The 21,377-nt window shown below is 42.1% G+C and overlaps 3 protein-coding genes across 3 annotated transcripts in view; 1 reads left to right on the forward strand and 2 right to left on the reverse strand.

The window, feature by feature from the left end:
• LOC145407727 (actin-3, muscle-specific-like) overlaps positions 1-21,377 on the reverse strand; it is an 86,481-nt gene that overhangs the window by 39,134 nt on the left and 25,970 nt on the right. The window lies entirely within an intron of this gene.
• The window catches only part of LOC145407730 (actin, cytoplasmic 1-like), a 49,263-nt gene that overhangs the window by 2,047 nt on the left and 25,839 nt on the right, over positions 1-21,377 (reverse strand). The window lies entirely within an intron of this gene.
• Positions 1-21,377, forward strand: part of LOC145407726 (actin-2, muscle-specific-like) — a 55,679-nt gene that overhangs the window by 1,172 nt on the left and 33,130 nt on the right. The gene's annotated exons all lie outside the window — the stretch shown is intronic.

Raw genomic sequence — 21,377 nt, forward strand, 5'->3', positions numbered from 1 at the left:
CTACAGTCTGGGGCAAAAGTTCGACCAATATTTCACGTTTTCTAACGCTCATTTTTTTGTTCTGTTGTGTATTTTTCTTGAGTGAGTGAGATTTGATATACCTATCAAACTTTCGATGATATAAAACGCTGGGTAGTAAAGTGACGAACATGCTTTAAATATGAAGCAAAACGCAATGGAATACTAGGCGAACTTTTGAACTTTCAGATACCAAGGCTGCTGTAAACGAACACCACTGATGCTGTGAATACCAGGCCACTGTACAGCCGCTCTCCTTTCAAGCAAAAGTACTTCTCTTATCTGTGGGGCGGAAGTTTCAAAGTCCCCTGAACGAGTTTACATACTTCCCCTGCCTTACATTCTTGTCTCTTTCTGGGAAATAATACAGTTTTTCGCAAAGGTCAACAAATGAGTACACGAAGGACGTTTTCTTGTTCTGGTACATGAAGTTACCGGTTGCATTGGTAAAAAAAACAAACAAAAAAAAAAGTAAGCATTAAGGTCAAAGGAAACCGTGCACACTTTTAGCTGTTGACTCTGATACTGCCATATACACTCCTGTATAGGAATATTTGACATTTTTATTCACTCACTTTTTTTTTGGAAAACTCTGGAACTAGAAACCGTTCTCTTTTCAAGACTTACCATAACACATACACAAAAATTCTAATATAAAAAAATAAAATCAGTTTTTTCTCTCTTTCTCTGTTCGGATCATTTCTTGTTTGCGATGCAGTAGGTGCTGAGTTGTAGCAAGTGTTATGGTGCGATGTGTTGTGTTATGTTGTGATCTGCAGCTAGTGACTGTGATGGTGTGGCCAGCCAGGTTACGACCAACTCCCAGACACCACTTCACTCAACACCGCACTTTCGTTCATTCCTTCCTTTTAACACCAGAAACAGGGTTAAGTAAAAAATGCCATCCCTTCTGCGACTTTTTCCACTGAGTTCATCACTAAGCCGCTTTAGTTTGGCTACAGTTCGGAGATTAAGAATTTTGGCGGGATGATGCCTTCTATATTTTATCTACTTACTAATTTATCTATATAGTAGTCAGATTTTCCTCAGCTTAAGGGAAGCGTCTTGCTACGAAAGGGAAAGAAATCATTACAGTATTACACATCAGTTAATACAAATAAGCAAAGTGGTGAATTAATAAGTACCACTGCATACATGTGGACTGTTTTAACTTTAGTATTATCAAAACCGATTTGTGCCGTAAAGAAATTCCCCGAAACTTTAGAATTATATCCTAGCAACTGACTAACGATTTTACTCACTTAAGGGAAACATTTTCGCACCAAATAATTATGCAACTCTCATTAGGATTTAATTCTGGCTTCCTCCGTAGGTGACATTATTCAGCTGAGGCGGCCAATCTAGCCCCAAAAGATCAAAATCATTATTAATGACCAACGGTATCGATAGAATATTCATGTAAGAGGATTTCACTACAGTTCAAGCATAGATATAATATATAAATTTTACTACGTGCATCAGCTCTCAGTCCTAGCCTGATAAATCAAGTAAGAAAAATATAACAAATGCAAGCCGTTGCGTCTGTGTGCAGTTATTATTATTATTATTATTATTATTATTATCATCATTATTATTTTAGTATTTTGCCCTGTGTTGCCGAATCATGTGATGCCATGAGTTGTGTGCGACTCTGTTCGTGAAGTTCTGATTTCCATTTCGGTTCGGGACCCCTGGTTTAAGGAATCCTGCCATGGGACGTGGACGTCGAATTTTCTATCACGTCGTGGAAGGATGTGGCTCCACTGGGCTGCCCGTGATGCATGTACACCTCCCAGCTACTAAAAACCAAGTTAGATTGATGGTCTCGCTTTGAATCACCCTTGGCCCCTGTTCATCCACTATCATAAATGGGGACGACCTGGATATAACACTGACTACTGCTCGTCGTGTTCTAGGGGAAGTATGAATCTTAGCGAAATTTTATTGCCTTGCCCTGAACCCCTCGTATGGTCGATAGGCATTAATTTATGGCATCTTCATTTGTTCCGCCACGACCATTAGTAAATCTACCGCCTGACCCTTGCTCGCTGCTGGCTCCCGTCCACACGTGACCTGAAGAAGTGTTCATATCGGATCTTGGCCCGCTTCTGCGATAAACAGTCCTACATACCAATTAATTATCATCTCAGATCATTGAGTTTTGTAGTATTTTTTATTTAATATTCACTGTAGTTTGGTTCTTAGGTGTTTTGTATCTGTACGGGTGAGAGTATTAGCATAAACAATCCTATGCACGACGTAGTTTAAAGAAAGTTAATAAATATGGACTCGATAGCGTCGTCCTCCACCACAGATATGTCGTATATAAGTCCTCCAAAACGACAGCTGGGTACATTGCTCTTTATTGACACTACAGTTCTTTTCTGTCCACCTTGATTTGGTAGAAAATTACTATCTTCCATTTGAATCTTGAGCTGTAGCATGAGGTTAGCACTAGAATATAGTGCTAGTCACGAAGAAGTTCTTCAAGAAGGATGTAGAACCACAGTAATGTCATGTTCTTCTGCTGAGCTACGGGCAACATGATGAAAATCTCAGGCAAGTTAGGGTGGACCAACCATAACAATAGTAATATTGTGCAGTCTGTCTCCAGGATTTGGATATTTTGTTACTTCAGTGGTTCGTCAAACATTTTTTTTTTTTTCGGCGTGAAACGCCAGGTATATTGGAGCGGTGTATGCGTGCTTTCTGTTTTTGTTCTTCTGCTTGAAAATAAGTTTGAATTAAAGTAGTCGCGCTCAGTCCAGCAAACCTGCAACATCCATCTTCACACTGGTATTGGTAACCATATCTGGACTTGACTGTGTCTTTATGGATCTAGGTGGCAATGGTCATTGGTAGTGGTCAAGTGGTTACGTCAGTGGTCTATTACCCAAAAAGATGCCAGACCAGAACATGGAGACCTTTGGATGTTTTATCTTCGATAAAACTATTGATCTTCCACAAAACCCACTGACATAATTTGTGAAAACACCCCCGCTATTACCACCACTTTAGTCCTGAATTAAGCAGCCAGACTATGACGCAGCGAACTTATCAAGTGATTTAATAAATCGTTTATCACTACATGCTTGTTGGTACCAGTGTTTAATAAAAACAACACGTTTCTTTTGCTATTTGGTCTACTGCCCACTATTCGCTAATAGTTTGAAGATCGACCTTCAGCCTCATAGAGCTGTGCAAGGAAAAGACAACAGCCTCACTCTCACTCTAAGTTTATGAGCTCGTGGTTTATTCTTACAACAGCAGTTTATTCAATGATGGTTTTGTCAAGACCGCAGCTGACAACACTGCTTCACACACTTTCCGTCTTAGCCTGAGTATGCCTTGTGATAAGGAGAGTTTTTTTTTTCCCTTTACTTTTTTTTTACTAGGACTCCTGTTGGCTTATGGCTCCTCATTTGTTGCATTAAATCTCTTGCTCGAATTTTTCTTCCTTAGCGAATTATTCCTACTGACACTCCCTGCTCAAGCATGCATGATTATAGTGTGTGTGTGGGTGGGGTCTAATTTCATGCCCTTGCTACAAAACTATTCTCTGTAGCAACTCTATGCTTCATTGTATTTTTTTCTTTAATTATGCACACCACTTTAGCTCTACTACCTTTGTGTAGCTCGTTGTATAACTGCAAGTCAAAGAAAACAATTTGGCAGTAAGGATGTGCGAGGAATCCAAACATGCTTCATGTGACTGATTTAGAACATTGCTTGTATCTTACTTTAGTTGCATTTATCATTACACACACACACACACACACACACACACACACACACACACACACACACACACACATATGCACTCTCTCTATAGATAGATAGATAGATGGATAGACATATAGATAGATAGATAGATAGATAGATAGATGGATAGGTAGATATAACGCGTGTTTGTAAATATATGAATGGACTGTTCGTATCAGGCTGTCAAAAGATCTGAGTAATTAGAAAATGGAGGTAATGTCCTCAACGCTGGCCTCAGTGCACAAGTCAACAGTCACTTCTCAGGGATAAACTGGGTACTGGACTTGTTTATCCACGTGAGTCCCAGAGAGTACTCGATGTCAATGTTGCTGTAGTCAGCTTCGGACACAGTAGGCCCGTCAATGATGTGTCAGTAGCACGTGACTGCTGACAGCCACAGCCATCATAACACTACCTGTTGCTGACCGCCACACCAATACCACGCCACGCCTACCCCTCTCATATTTACTCACATTACACCACAACACCATATCACACCACACCATATCACACCACACCACACCACGCCATGCCACACCACCATAATAGCAATACAGATATTGCCGATCCTCACACCGAACACCACGTCACGCCCACCTCAATCTTATTTTACAGAACTTTGCTCCACCACACCGCATCACATCATACCCCTCACTCATATTTACATACTGTGCCACCACACCACACCACAGCACACCACAGCACAGCATACCACAACACACCACGCCTCATCACACCAATATAGCACAACCTACTGCCACTCCTCGCACTGCCACGCCCAACACTCGTATTTACTCACTCCGTTCAAACACCAGTACATATTTCTGTTTCTTTTATTAACATTACTGAAGTCTCTCAAACTCCCCAGACTTACTGTCACCTAAAAAAAAAAAAAATCCTTTGAAGTTAGTTGAAATTGAATAGTACAGTTGTTCCGACCATGAGAGGGTTAAAAAATGGCATTACGAGTATATAATGCTGCATGCAAAGGTGTTTATGACTGACTCAGCTGCATAAAATGGTCTGCTGCCACACATTCTACTCAGCGGAGGGGAGTACATTGAGAACGATGGGATTCATGAGTGTTCTGCTTAACTCCTCCAGGTTGAAAAATCTCTTTAGCTGAATAAAACTTGAACCTAACTGCAAAAACATAATAGAGCAGACGTCACCACATCGAAGAGGTTACCCACGGAATCAAGCAGACAGTAACTGATGAATAGATGCTATATAACTTCCAAATTAAGCTGATAAAAAGTTTTAAAATAAGTAAATGTTCTAATGATAGCCGTAGCCTGAATCATGTACCATCCTAACTGCAGTTGATGAGTGTTGCAGCTGCTTCGGCATCTAGAGTTGCCAGAATAGAATTAAGGAAAGAAAACTAATAGTCACATCACATTATTTTTATCAGTTTTATTCTCACGTAGGAAGTGTGTGTGTGTGTGTGTGTGTGTGTGTGTGTGTGTGTGTGTGTGTGTGTGTGTGTGGGTGTGTAGTCATTTTTCTGTTGGGTTAGTAATTTCAGTTTTTCTGATCGGTGACAAATGTATGGAATGGGAATTGATTTCATGGCATGGTGAGTCTCCCACTGAACCATTGAAGGACTGGGAGGGGAAAAGGAGAGAAAGAAGGGAGAGGGAGGAGAGAGGGAGCAACCGCGAGAGAGAGAAATGATGGAAGGAAAAGAGGAAAGAAGGACCTTGAGGGAGAAGGGAGGTAGGTGAGAGAAGAAGGAAGGATAGGAGTAGAGGAGAAGAAGAGAGGCTGAAAAGGAGATGAGTGGGGGCGGGGAGAGGAGAATGAGAGGAAGGGAGGAGGAGAGAGAAAACGAGGGAGGGAGACGGTAAAAGGAGTGAGAAAAGAGAGGGTAGATGTGGAAAGGGGGAAGGATGAAACGCAGAAGAGGGGAAAGAGAGGAAGACAAAGGGGAAGAACAGATATCTGGATGTAAGAGAGAAGGGGACGGATTGAGAACGAAGGGAGGAAAGAGAGCGAAGAGGAGAAAGAGGATGGAAGGAAGTAGGAAAGATTAGAAAGAGGGAGTGGGAGCGAGGGTGCGTAGAAGATGGGGGCAGAGGGTAGCGGGATGCAACAGGTGTGTGAAAGGCCACGTGGTAAATGCCAAAATCCTCCCTCCCCCGCCCTGCCCCGTCCTACCGCGCCCAGCCTACCTTGCTTCCCCCACCCTGTCCAGCCTTGCCATGCCCTGTTCAGTCCTGCCCCGCCCAGCTCTGTCCAACCCTTTTATGCCCTCCCAAGTACCCCATCCTGCCCTGCCCTGTCCTGCCCACCTTGTCCAGCCTGGCCCTGCTGTGTCCTTCTCTTCTCTGTCCTGTCCAACCCAGCCCTGTAGAGCTGTGCCATGTCCTCCCTTGCCTTCATCAGCCCCGCCCTGCTCTGTCTTCCCCATTTCTGCCCTGCCCTACCCCTCCCAACCTTGTCTTTCCCTGCCTGACCCTGCCCAACCTTGCCCTCCCTACCTTGCCAGGCCCTGCCCTACTCAGCCTGGCATCCCCCTGTCCTGCTGTGGTTTGCACTGCCCGCTACTGTCTCACTCCCGCCACAGAGGGTACAGGCGGGTAGAGGGAGGAGAAAGAGAAGAGGAAAGGAAAACGGAAGAGTACTGTAGAGTGGGTCTGAGGGTAGTGGTAGAGGATAGAAGGAGGGGTGGAGGAGAGAAGGAAAGAAGAGAAGGAGTATGAGAGGCAGAGGAGAGAAGATGGGGTGGCAGAGAGGAGGTGCAGAAGGAAATAGAGAAGGAGGGGTGGGAGAGTAGAAGAGTAGCGGAGGAGTAGGAGGAGAGGTACAGCAGATGGGAAGGGGGTAGGAGAGAGTAGATGCGTATGGGATGTAGAGGGAATAGAGGATAAGCAGCAGAGAGGTAGGGGAGAGAGAGAGAGAGAGAGAGAGAGAGAGAGAGAGAGAGAGAGAGGAGATGGAAGATAGTAGAGAAAAGAGAAGTAGGGCAAGAAGGGGGATTAAAGCTACAGGGTAAGGGACTGAGAAAGAGAGCAAGTAAAATGACGAAAAGGCAGGTAGAAGGCTGAGAAGAAGGGCGGGTACAAGGCTGAGAAGGAGGTCGGGTAGAAGGAGAGGAAGTAGGGCGAACAAAGCGGTGAGAAGTAGGACGAGTAGAGGGGCGAGAAGGAGGACGAATAGAAGGATGAGGAGGACGGGCAGAGGGAGGCAACAGGTGTTCTGGTGCCACGTGGTGAGTGCCAAGTGCCTGCCCAGTGCCACTCCCGCCACACTCGCCACACCACCACTGTCACATGCCACACTTTACGAACGCTGACAACTACTACATTATTGCTACTATTTTTTTTTTTTTTTTAAAGAGAGAAAAAACGGGAAGGATGAGGCTTGTAGGGGGAGGTCAGCAGCTCTGGCTTTCTTACAAATAAAAATTCTGCATATTCTTTTTATATTCTCCCTTTTACTGCCTTATACTTGTAGCTGGTTGTTTATGATTATTGCAGTATAGAAAAAAAAACATTTACTCAAACGAAATATTTTAATACTCGCATTAATGTTGTTATAGTTTCACACTAAAGCACTTTCGCATCACACTTCTAATAAAAACATTGTGTGTGTGTGTGTGTTCGAACAAACAAAATTTACAAGCTATTCATTATGCTTCAGACTCTGCACTATAGTCTGGGTAACTGCGGTTGATGTAGTTTATGTCTCATTATGTCACAAATAATTGAATAACTTGCTACAGTAAGTAATGAGTCAATCAAACACTGCCCTTAGGTTCTCATAATTTAAAACTTCATGATGTGAGATATTTCCAACCACACAGAAACAGATACAACCAGTCACTGCGTATGAAAGAAAATATTTACCTCCATCTGACTGGTGTTACTTTAATTTCCTCCTTTACTGAATTTCCTTACTCGATGCTTTTAGCCCCAAGAAAAATGCAAACTGGAATGCGCCTTCTTGACTGTGTTCTTGGCGCCACTCCAGCATTCCTCACTCGCAGGAACAGATATTTTTGACATAATACTTTATTGGTTTACTTTGGCGTGTTTACTCAGAGATTTGTTTTTTCTTTCAAGAGAAATATGGTGCATGCTTAAATGAGTTGTTTTACTCCATTTTCTTCCTCTTGCTTTTACTCTTATTCTTATTCTTATTCATATTCATATTCATATTATTCATATTCATAATATTATAATTATTATTATTACTATTATTATTATTATTATTATTATTATTATTATTATCATCATCATCATCATCAGTAGTAGCAGTAGTAGTGGCCGTTGTAGTAATAATTGTAGTAGTAGTAGTAGTAGTAGCAGTATTGAATCTCCAGAACTGGGCATAAAACAATCATACCCATATATTCAGCGCTTGGACTAAAACAGACCTTAGTGACGATATTAAGGAACTGGAAACCTCCCTTGATATAACGGTTTGCGTAGGAGCCCGACGAGAACGCGGAGATGTGACTTCTGTTCTCTGATTCATGGCCCGAAAGAGTTCAGTGATCTCTGTCCTAGATACCTTATAGTGCACGCAGCGTCGTAGTTCCCTTGACTCGGGAAGAGGGAGAGGAAAGTGTGGTTCCTTTCTTCTCTTATTATGTCCTGGAAGAATTCAGTTTGCCTGGCTCTGTTCTACATCTCATTCGAAATATTCATGAGAAGCAGAGTTACAGTTATTGTATGATACTGTTTGCTGCCATAATATATTGTGCATGATGATGATGATGATGATTACGAGCGAGCGAGAGAACTGATGTTTACTCTACGTTCAGCTGAGAAATGAGGTGCCCAACGCGACACGGCCCGACCGCGATGGTTTTCAGAGGCTAATAACTTTTCTACTATGTGAGACAGAGAAGCTTTTTAGTATCGACACAGATTACACAAATAATATACACAGAAATAGTTACGTACCACTAAATAATGTGATAAGGAAGATATGATATAGCACGACTGTTCTAAACCGAAGACGACCCCTAACCCCTTTCGACTCAGGCTGTAGAGTCGATTTGGCTAAGGCTAGCACACTTTCATGCAAATACAACGCAGTATTCAGGTTAAGGATGTGTTCCAGTCCCGTCCAATGAAAGCAAATCGATCAGTAAACCTTCCAAGCTGACACGAAAACGACCCTATAAATCAAAGGCAAATATTCTCATCGATTAAGGAAGCTCTTTAACACCCCTTCCTCAGCGATTTAATTTTGGATATGGCTGGTTAATATCCACATGTGCGTTATTTATACAGAGAATGGTGATGTTAAAAGGATGTGTATACCATAGAATAGGAGAGTAAGGTGTAATAAGCAAAATGAATCACCTAGGGAACGGTGATAGGGAGCTTCCATATCTGGCGAGAATAGGAACCTAAGTGACCCATTATATCTCCACTGGTCCAGCCTTATCTTCCTTTCGCCCATTCAAAGAGCACTTTTTTACACGAGACAAAGTCGTGATTTGAGAAGATATTAATTTCTGCAGACAGGGAGACATTTAGACAAGCTAGACCTGGCTGACCGATTAACCTTTACTTCAAGCAGCCTCCGATATAGAAATCATCTGGAGATAGCAAGGATGAAATAAAGATAATTTTCTCTTTCTGAGTTGGTGAACCCTTTCATTTCGAGAATTAATATGTTTCTACCTATTAGTAGATGGATATAATCGACATAATACTTTTCGAATTAAAGGGACTCGGTATAGCTTTTCACAACCCTTTTCATCAATAATCTGGATATAACTGTCTGAAAGCAGCTACAATAAAATGAAAATGACGTTCTCTAGCTGAAATGCTGGAGGTAGCCGGCGAAGGGTGGGTGTGTATGAGTAAGCAAGGAGTGGGACGAGGCTGTCGGGAGTGGGCGAAGAGAATGTGGGGTGTGGGCAGGAGATTAGTGGATGAGAAAGAAGTGGATGACTGAAGAGTGAGTAGGTGAGAGTGGGAGTGTGAAAAGAAAGCTTGATGTGGGCGTGCGGGAGGAGGAAGGTCGGCAAGGAATTATTGGGTGAGACGATGGTTGAAGAATGAGTGAGAAAGTATGAGTAAGAGAGACGGTGGGAGGCTCAGAACGAAGAGACCCTCTTTATATTTTCAGTCTGGTTGAGAATGCTGTGGGAGGCTGGGGAGTGTGTAATAATGACTGTACATTTGACAGGAATGACTGAATTGCACAGAATGTAGAGAACTGGCGGAGCTTTCAGGTGTATGGGGTAGAGGCAGAGTGAATGCAAGCAAAATCTGAGTGATTTAGAATGTGGAAAAGAGCCCTCCCCCCCAAAAAAAAAAAAAAAAAAATGGGAATATACTGAATGGTTGAGAGTGAGGGCTGAGAGGTGAACATAGTGGTGCAAGAGTGAATGGCTGATGATGCAGAGAGTGGATGCAGATGCAGAGGGGTTGGGCTGAGAATATAGCTCCCAGACAGAGAGTAAGTGAAGAGGAATGCAATAAATGGAGAGGATGAAAATGCACAGTAAGAAAGAGAAGTGTGAATGCACTTAACTCCTTCTTGTTGTTGGTAGAGGAGTTTATACATTTTAGGAGAGGCTCTTGTGTGAAAGGTATAGAAATAATTTTGACATTCTTTTTACTCTTCTTCTGTGGTTAGAGAGAATTTCCAACACATCTTCACAGTGATGCCGTCTTCTTTTACGTAACTTTTTTTTTTTTGCCCAAAGGCTTATCTGAACATGAACCTGGTGGCCTGCAGGTTAAAGTTCTCCTATTGCAGTTCATCATTCTTTTTCGGGGAATAAAGAGGGAATCAAGAGACTTTTGTATAACCGAACAATGGAGTCACCGGGATTATTTGTGCCATCACCTGAAGGCATCCTTCTCCAGCACCTACTACATGATGGCTACCTCTGTAAGACTTTATTCACTTTAAAGGAGTCTTTTCATACTGAATGCATTATAACTATATCCACTGACCCTTTCACCACAATGACCTGTGTTTACTTCATCCTCTCAGGGCTAGAAACAGACTCCAGTATACTCTTCATTTTTTTTTTTCTTTGCTCTCGAACACACAGACGAATCTACTCAAATTAGGTGAGCGCTCCCGGCGTGTGACACTCCCTCTGAAGGTCACGCAGGGAGGTGTGGCGGCGGGGGTAGTGGGGGGCGTAGGGGTCGAGGGGGAAGATAGCAAGGTGGTCAGACTTCGTGGAACTCTGGGCAGCGGGCCAGTTGACGAGACCCAACTGTCACCTTCCAACACAAACCAAATATCGGCTTGTATATCGTTGTGCATTAAAGCTTAGGAAATTGCATTGGAACTTTATTATTTCGTGTTAGTTCTTAAGCCTTTTAGTCCCAGCACGACCTCTTAATACGAGTATTTTCCTCACAGACGAGACACATTTATTCTTCTTGGATAAATGAAGTCCTCCGACTGATGAGGTTAATCTCAGTTCGAGAACGATTTTTTTTCGTTAACCAAATTAACGCCAGACGATTTCTTTCAGCTGAAGGAAAGGCCTCTCGCATTGAAGGGGTTAGTGAAGAGTGTGGCCAGAAATACGCAGCTCTGGGGACTGGCAAGATCGACCATGAGTAGCCAGACTTCAGGGTATATGGCAGACTCCAAAAGAGGGCGCTTCAGCCTCTGCCGCAACCCTTCGAGCTCATCACCCAATAGTGTGTTTTGTGGGAAACCCCGCACCTGATACTCATAACGACAAGACACTGTAACGTAATATGACGGGCGTAGGTTGTATTCACAAACTCTCCTAAGCTCTGTATCATAATTTAATATCTGTATACCTCTATCTTTCCACACTACTATCACACACGTTACAACCAAACTAGCGTGAACACAAACGAGATAAATGCGACAGAATATAATAATTCAACATAATAGCCTATATCAGTGTTATGGAGACTTGTTTATCGTGGAATATGGTTAAGACCTTTCAAGAATACGATCCCAGGAGTAGATGGGTAGGGTGGAGGGATGTGGTAGGGGGTGAAGGGGATGGCAGGGGAGGAGTAGGGTAGGGGTCGGCAGTGGGGATCACTGGAGAGGGCGGGGATGGGGGGGGCAAGGGTTGGGCAGAGAAGGGGCAGGGGGTATTGGTCAGGGGAGAGGTCTGGGGGTCGGGGAGAAGGCAGGGAAGTGGTTGGAGGTGGAGGGGGCAGCAGGGGAAGGATAGCGGGATGGAGGGGGCAGCACAGAAGGGGTAGAGGGTAGAGGAGAGCAGGGGAGAGAGTGGCGTGGCACTGCACCAAATAAGGCCACTCCTCGGGGGGGCGCCCGGAACTCCCCACACTATTTCTCTTCGTTCGCGGTAAAAGTATAGACGTTCAGAGAGCAGGACGTGACATCTGATTGTCAGGCTTGTCTGGCCAGGGACTCTTGTGGGCACTCCAGGTCAAAGGGCAGCCATTTCTTTCTTAATGTTGCTCCTAACACACCTTCATTTGTTGCCAAATAATATATAGGCCTAATTATGCTAGGATGTGCTTTAAAGAAATGAATAACAATTGTTAAGAAAAATATTACTATTGTAGGTATTTTCTGTCGTATCAACCTGTGTATTAGTCCCTTTGCCTATAATATCATCTCTCTCTCCACGTGTGTGTGTGTGTGTGTGTGTGTGTGTGTACATAGAGAAAAGTTTTACACACATTACACTTCTAAAGTTTGAAGTGAACACACTTTTTCTCAAGTTATATCTACTGTAAGCCTGTTTTTAACAACATGACCTTTGTTTCACTGAATTTTAGTCATTCTTTTAAGAAACTCACACATCAAGAAGTGGTGCCCTCGAGAAATAATTATGTTAAAAATTCGTACATGTCATGCCTGTAATTACCATTTCAACACGATTTTGTCGTCCTTTGAGTTAGATGCTTTAGTAAAGGGGCCAGTGAAGGCTATACTAATTCCTGTAATTCGAATGGTCTCCCTTAAGCTGAGCAAAATCGTCTGGTGGTAGTTAGACTGAAGTAAGAAAGGTCATCGTAATGGTGAGGTTGACATTCAGATTCTTATAACACTGAGAAGAAAATCGTCTTGTGTTATATGGAGCACAGTACTAGAGCTGACTAAGAAAAGGTTAATTGTACCAGTATTAACACTCTCAGACTCTTATGACTAACTCTCAGCTGAATAAAATCGTCTGGCCTTTACTGGAGTAGAATACTAGATCCGTTCATGAGAGGGTTAATAAAACAGACTATCCAAGACTGTGTTCATCAGATGTAGCTTTAAAAGGTGAGGCGAGGAGGGGAAGGTGTGGCCCCCCTCCCCCAACCCTTCCCCACAAACCAGACACCCTCACCCTGTCCCCTCAACGTTGGGTATTCCCCTCCGTCTATTCTCCCCTCTCTCGAACCGACCTACCTTCCCTTCTCCTAGTTCCATATTTACTAATTTATCTTGAGCTCGAGATGTCTATGTGACTGCTTAGGCTTCTTTTCCTTTAGTCATACAAGCGTCAAAAAATTAACTGGAGTGAATGGTGATTAACAAGAAAGAAAAGGAAAACAGATCAATATCTGATAATAGTGAACTGTTATGGAGGCATGTTTGTCTTTAGAAATGTGGGCTCTACTCCCAGGCAAGCTATCCCTCCCTGGCCAGTCCCTCCCCTCCCACATCTCACCCTCCTCACCCTTCCACTTACTGGTAGACCTCCATCCACCTCCCATCCAGCCTACCCTCGCTCCCTCATTTCCTCCTCCCACGCCAAGCACTCACCCTTACTCTCTCTATTTCTCCATCTCAACCTGCTTTCCCTTTCTTTCCTCCTCATATCTTTACACTCCTAGTTTTCCTGTCTCAACGCTGTTGGATTTTAAGAGATTATATATATATATATATATATATATATATATATATATATATATATATATATATATATATATATATATATACATGCAGAGTACACTACAGTATATGCATACCTGTGTATGTACGTGTACGTAGTAAAAATTTTATATACACGCTGTTTCATACAGCGTGTTACGTAGGCGGTACTAGTACATATACCCATAATCTCCATGATGCCTGAGCAGTGGTGTATTGCTAATTTTCTTTTGTAGTCAGAGATATTTATTTGGAAAATTCTACAGTAAATTGTTAAGTATAATGTGTGTTCATCTATGCAGCATCAGCAACAATAAAGATTTAGTTCAGTGACTGTATTAATCTAATGACATTCACAAAAAAAAAAAAGCTGAAGGTATGTGCTAATGTTGTAAATACATACTCTGCTACTACTGAATCAGTGCATTTATATTTGAATCGTTGAATTAGTTCGTGGGAGAAGAGACTTGGGCAGCCACACATCCAGTGGTCCCGATGTCCTAATTAACAGATTCCCTATAAGAGGTCCTTCCTTGGTTGAATTAAATAATTTGGAGGCAGAAAGAACGAAATATGAAAAGTATATGTTGAATTAAATGGATAGTGATATTTACCTCTTCATTGCGAGAGGTATCCCCCAAACTTAAATCATTAGGAGGTTGCAAGAAGTAAATAAATTCGTAATGACTGGATTAAGGTATTTTAAGACGAATTACCTGTGTATATAGATAAGCGGCTTTGATGTGTTAGTCATCAGTCAAATTTCACTTACGCTTCCCTGCTGAAATATGACCACGATGGGATCTAATTTAAAAGCATGAAGGATAGTATGATGAAAACTTTGAGCTCGTAGATATGGACAAGCCCGATTTCTTTCTTTCTTTCTTTCTTTCTTTTTTTTTTTTTTGCCATATTTTCTGAAGCATTTGATGATGGAACCTGTCCAAACTTTCTGTATTGTTCTTGGCTGCACAAGGTAATGTGAGATGTAGATTGATCACATCTGGCATTTACAGGTGTTTCATAAATGATTGAACAGAGCGATGGCAGATGAATGAATGGGCAATTGATAGGCGGGCAAGTGCGTGGGTGGATGGATGGGTTAATGTACGAGTGGAGAGATGGATAAGCTGGATCGGAAGAAGTGACTCGGTGAATGAGTGGATATTAATCCCTTCTTCCCAAAAACGTTTTATTTATAGCATTCTTGCTATCTCCAAAAATTTCTATTCAGTTTAGTATCATATTCTCTAGCTTGTGGGGTGTGAAAAAAAAAAAAAAAACTTGGAATAGCACAATTGAAATAACATGACGTCCTCATGCTGATAGACTTAATTCTTTCGCAGGGATGATATTTTATACAGTCTGATCTTAGCACCAGGCAATTTGATTCAAGTGCGGAATGACCTTTTGTTCTGGAATGACCAGAAAACGTCATTATTAACCTCTTCTTCCTATGTCTAAATAAAAGCGCCTGATGATGGCAAAATAAGGTATTAGACTTGACAGAAAACTGGGGGGGTGTAAGGGTTGCGAGACTGCTATTTTATCTAACTTTCCTGAGTGACACAAGACAAAACAAAACTACTATTGAGGAAAAAATAGCAGATTTCAAAACCTTTTATTCAGTGTTTCAAAAGGTAAGCACAGCAGGAGTGCTGATAGTTTTTTTTATTTGTGTGTGTGTGTGTGTGTGTGTGTGTGTGTGTGTGTGTGTGTGTGACTACGTGTGCAATTCATAATCTGGTGATTGCAGTGGTACGCTATCCGTCAGGTCGATCAGGAGCTTCCACGAGTAGTTTAAAAACAGAATTTCTCTACCCGCCCACCCGCTCTACCAAAAAAGCTGAAATTGGTCTTTGTTATATTATATGGCAGTTAAAGGTAGATGGAATATTGGTTAGAATCATATATAAGTTTGCTGATTAGAGTAAGTTGTCTGGTCCGTGCAGTGTGGCAGGCACTACTGATTTACCTACAGGCTAACAGAAAATTACAAAAGTTCATTAACGGATACGTACTTCATTCTTTATGTTATGTGACGCTGTTATGTTAAAATTACGAATTGGATTGTCAAGCTGGGAAAGGCTTAAGTATAAACTGGCAATTTTATGTTGCTGAATTTTAACTGAATTATACAGCAGTAAGCTACTCGTGTCTTTTTATGTACTACTGCAGAAAAAATAGCATTGTACAAATAGAGGTGCAGGGCAAGGCGCCCCCTGCTGGCATCTCCCCCCACCTCACACATGCCCCTCATCCCCTTATATGGGTACCTCTTCAGCACTCGCAGCCCCCAGTCAGCGGACCAGCCATGGGTCTCTTCTGTAGTAACTAATGTGTCCTCTCTGTGGCGTAATGAATCTTGTTGTGACGCAAATTCATGAGTACGCACAGCCCAAGCCATATTAGGGAGCATCGCCAACAAGCTACGCCGCAGCCATTGGTAAAACAAGTGAGAAAAAAAACGGAAAACTCATTGGTGGAGGGCGAGGGCCGAGGGGAAAGTGGTGGTGCCCCGGGCGCCAAGGTACTTTACCATTTACGGTGGCGGGGTAGACCCTAGTTCGTGGAAATGAGTTCGAAACCCAGAACACTTCTTGACTCGATTTTCGTCTGTTATATGCTCTTTTAGCATTAAAAACATGTTATGCAATGGAAACCAGTGCAAGAAGCTGCCCTCTGACTTTTAGGAAGACTGAAAGACAGACGTCATAATGTAATATGTAGCTTTGTATGAGCCACACAGTGGCAGGTTTCGGACAAGCGTCCTTGTTATTTTCCCCCCGGCCGCCTGTCGAAAATAACCTGCTCCGTGGCTGGCAGCATATGGGTGGGAGGCACCGGGGCCACTGGAGGAGGGTGGGGGCCCACACTTGGCACTGTGAAGGGCCTGGCTGGAGGCTTTGGCTTCTTCCCAGGGAGACTAAAATGGCCTGCTCTCCCGACACTGACGTAACAGCGGCACAGCTTCCGTTTAGGGGAATACCCCGCACGGGAGCATGGGAAGCGGGGAAGGGGGGAGTGAGGAAGGGATGATCGGTGGGAGAGAGAGGAGCCTGAAAGGGGTGAGGGGAGAGAGAGAGAGAGACAGTGAGGGGTAGTGGGGAGATGGGAGGTAGCTGTGGATTGGGAGTGAGAGGGGTTGGGAGGGTCGGTGGAGGGGAGAGGGAGAGTTAGTGAGGGGATACGAGCTAGTAAGTGGGTGAGAGTGTGACAAGGGAGGAGGAACGGGAGGGGAGAGGGTCTGATGCCATGAGGCCCAGACACGCCCGCATTCTTGTCGCTTTTTGGTTGTTTGGTCTTATTTGGTGGCAAACTTTGTACTACGCTTGTTACCTGTGATTCATAAAAATTTACACAGTATATATTCTCATTATATTGTACCATATGTATAGGTATTCCTTGCAGAGCATCATTCTTTATAATGGGTCAGTTGTAATAATCCCCCGCAAATAAACGGACATTCATTTATTATTACTACGGGAAGAGTTACGCAGACACATGCACACATATATGAATTTTGCACTTCAGTATCATTTATAAAGCAATATGTGAAATAAATTCGAAAAGTACGCACACACACACTGTATATATATATATATATATATATATATATATATATATATATATATATATATATATATATATATATATATATATATGTGTGTGTGTGTGTGTGTACACTTGCACATACATATGTATATATATGTACACTTGTACATACATATGTATATATATGTACACTTGTACATACATAGAGAGAGAGAGAGAGAGAGAGAGAGAGAGAGAGAGAGAGAGAGAGAGAGAGAGAGAGAGAGAGAGAGGTAAATAGATATAGATATAGATATATAGATAGATATGTACTGATCTATGCCTATGTGCAGTTTGTGCATGTACCAAAATACTTGTCATTGGTAACTTCTCTTGATACAAGAGTATCAAGATTTTGTTTCACACAATGTGTACGTAAAATTATCACAAGCATATTCAAATTTGATGGCTATGAAGCATTTGGGAAGAATGTCATTACCGATAATTTATTTTTTTATTATCTGTACGAATGAATTCTATTCCCAAGTTTTTATTCTTAGCGTGTGGGTCGTGAGGGCACGTGCAGGAGTCCATATAGGGCGAGCCTCGGGTCCTACGGCGCTGTGTGTGTGTTTGTGTGTGTGTGTGTGTGTGTGTACGTCCACGATTGAGTTTGTGTGCGTCCGTGTGTGCGTGGTGCTGGTGCTGGGTTTTCCCCACACTCACTGCCTACTACTTGGGAGAGTGCCACCGCTTCTCGGAACTGGCACTGGTGGCGGCCTGGCAGCGTAGCGCCCCGCCAAGAGTGGCGCTGTTGCCACATCCTCCACATCACTGGCAATATGTGATCGTTAATCATGTACTTATTGGGTCATGAGGACACATCAGGCACCGTTCAATCTAGCCGACCCAACCGTGCCTTTGGGCAGGGAAGGCTGAGGAGGCGGTGGGGTGTGGGGGTGATGCTCCAGGTTCATCTCCACACCTGTGTTTACAACTACCATATTTGGCCACACTGACCCGCACCCCTCTGTTTTATTTGTGAGTCTTCATCCCAGAGATACCTAGCAAATTACTCATTCACCCATTTTCGTCCTGAGTAACTAATCTGGATATATTGTCACCCCTGCCCCCACCTTCCACCGATCGTTCATTAAAAACTGAACGCACTGGTACCCGTTCCTGAGTACTGTTGGGTTTACTTATCTTTTCTCAAAAACAAATTAGCTTTTTCATTCAATGAGTATTTAATCGGCATATTAATCGTAAAATAATTCCCGTCATACAACACGCAAGATCTGACTTCTATTGTTATTCTGCTTGTGTATATCACCAACTTTCTTCGCTGGTTCAAGGGGAGTGATACAGTTTAGTGTGGGTGACTCAGACCTGGAGGAGGAGGCAATTATTCCTTGATATAGGTGTCCCTAGGCTGAGACTAAGGCATCGGGTGTGACGCTACCACAAACACACTCGGCCTCTCTGACCTTTGAGGATCACTGCCTTACTTCTGGCCTACTGTACAGTCTGGGACTAAAGTTCTTTTACTATTAAGCGTCAACTTCTCATTTAGGGGATATCCGTCACTTTCGTCCCTAATACACCATGCTAAAAAGAGTCATCTGTGGGCAAAGTAACATACTAAGCCCCTCTCATCTAGCGACTTTTAACCAGCAGGGAGAAGCGAAATGCAGAAATGTGAGATATTAGGCGAACTTTTGTCTCCAACTGTCCATATAAAAGGGAGTTGACTATGAATGTTTTCAGCCCTAATTTTGATTCACGACCTAGATCTCCTTCAACCTCGTTCTTCCTCACTTCTTGACAGCTTACTTTCAAATGTATTTTCGGACGGAATATAACAAAGTAACATTATACATTGCCACAAAGCTACGGTTGATTTGCTAAATTCTCATCAACTGTTCTAGTTCATGTATACCAATTATTTCACCCACAGAAAATTATAATGACACATACTTAACACACAAGAGAAGTTTTTAGAAGCCTCTAGGTAGCCCTAATTCCAGCTATTAGTCAGAATTTTATCATTCTCTTACACGGTACCTATGCATTTTATGACATTCGAAGGTAGCATCTGCTCGAAGGAAAATAGAGGTCAACAAAAGATAAAAGCTTTGTCTGAATGATATAATTATGTGTTGAACTGAAAGGGTCAAGGAAGAGCAGCAGGGTGGAATAGATATGACTGACGTATACCGGGTAAATGAAGGGAAGAAAGTCTGAAATGTTCCAGCTCTCCGTTTAGAGCAATACAGTACCAGGGAAAAAAAAATGTACTAGTGTGGACATAGTCAGACTAAGGGTTAGACAACTAGAGGCGTACTGTAGAAGAGCATTTTTTTTTTCTTAAACAAAGACAATTATGGTTACAAAATACCACACTACATGTATATATTAGTTAAAGTGCAAAGTATAAAGTGACGAAAAATCTTTTGCAGTTTAACATGTAGGAGAATTCTAAGAAAAGTTGAATCTGAAAGTTCAACAGTACTGAAACTAAACTGTGGTGTGATTAGGTACGTATGTGACAGATAATACTGCATTAGCGGATATCACAAATCTCCTTATATTTCATAATATACTTGTAACGTATGGAAATCTAAGAGACTGGGTATACGCTTAATCAATACTAAATATACAGAACATTGCCTCTCCATCACGGTCTGTGCAATATAGTATATTTATTATCTTTGTTCCGGTATGTCAAATATTATATAGCTGTGAAAGAAAAAAAATCACTATTCGACGATGTTCTACCTTCCTTGAAGATAATGTTGATTGTCAAGCAATATGCTGTAAATTCTATTGCGTATTATTAAGTTGAAGAAATTTAGCATGTCTTGTCTTTCCTAAGAAGTACAGCAGTATTACGTTCCATCAAAATTTAGGATAATAATAAAAAAAAAAAGATTCATTTATTACACAATAACATAATGAGTGTATGCGTGTGTGATCAGTGTTATGAAGTGGCCGGAAGTGTTGGTGTAGGGGCCGGAACAAGCAGCCACCCCGCCACTCGCCCGCCTCCCGCATGTCCAAATTTGCCGGGGCTGCTGGTGAGGTTCTGGGAAGGCGGGCCATCATGCCTGTGTAAGTGGGTGTGGCTGGCTAGGGAGCGCCGCCCCCAAATACACGAAGGGTTATCTTTAACGACCCCTTCCCCCAGTCCCTCTGCCTCCCCGGACTGTACACCGTCCCTCCCCACTCTCCCTGCCTCACGCTGGCCCCGCTATATATGGAGTGTGGTGACGCTGTCGCTGCTGACGGCGGCATGACACTGGGGGAGGAGGGGGATGGCATGCCGGGAGTATTAATACACCAATATATATATATATATATTATAAATATATATATATATATATATATATATATATATATATATATATATATATATATATATATATATATATATATATATATATATATATACACACACACACTGGGAGGTTTACAGTACATTTATTGCCTCACAGGGAAATTTAAAGTTATTATATCCAGTTTTGAAATTCCCTACGATGTAATTAGTTTTTTGCCACAGGCAGAATGCAGCATGCGATGTAATTTGCTTTTTGTCACATACAGTATGTAAATCTGCCGCAGATGGACAGTACGCAATAGGTTACATGACAGTGATAAGGGTGTGGTAATTCTTGCTAGGAGCATATTATCGATGCAAGTCCTGTGAGAAATGTGGCATAAGTTAATGATTTTTCTTTCTTTAACAAGTACCTTCGTACATTATCGTTTCATGACCTAAATAACTCTATAGCATATTTAGCTAAACTAATTTCCAATGATTAAATTTATTCCAAAGAAAGTGTACTGGGATACACAAAAATCATAAGCATATTCCCTATAGAACAGAACTGTGTGTGTGTGTGTGTGTGTGTGTGTGTGTGTGTGTGTGTGTGTGTGTGTGTGTGTGTGTGTGTGTGTGTGTGTGTGTGTTTATAAAAGTACTTTAGACTGCAACAATATAAAATAATTCTCATACGTAACCTCTAGAATATGGAGGTACAAGAAAATCACGATTAGAGAATATGATAATTTGATTAATTCTTCATGAAAAATGTATTGCAATTTATCGGGAATTATTTACAATAATGATCTTGACAACTTGAATCATGTATATATGTCAGTATAAAGAAACAGTGGGTAACCTAGACATGTAAAATATATAGCAGGTAATTGCACACACACACACACACACACAAACACACACACACACACAC

Source organism: Coenobita brevimanus, chromosome 74 (assembly GCF_032717465.1).
Source record: "Coenobita brevimanus isolate Jiangsu-jjx chromosome 74, ASM3271746v2, whole genome shotgun sequence".
In the NCBI taxonomy this organism is placed as follows: domain Eukaryota; kingdom Metazoa; phylum Arthropoda; class Malacostraca; order Decapoda; family Coenobitidae; genus Coenobita; species Coenobita brevimanus.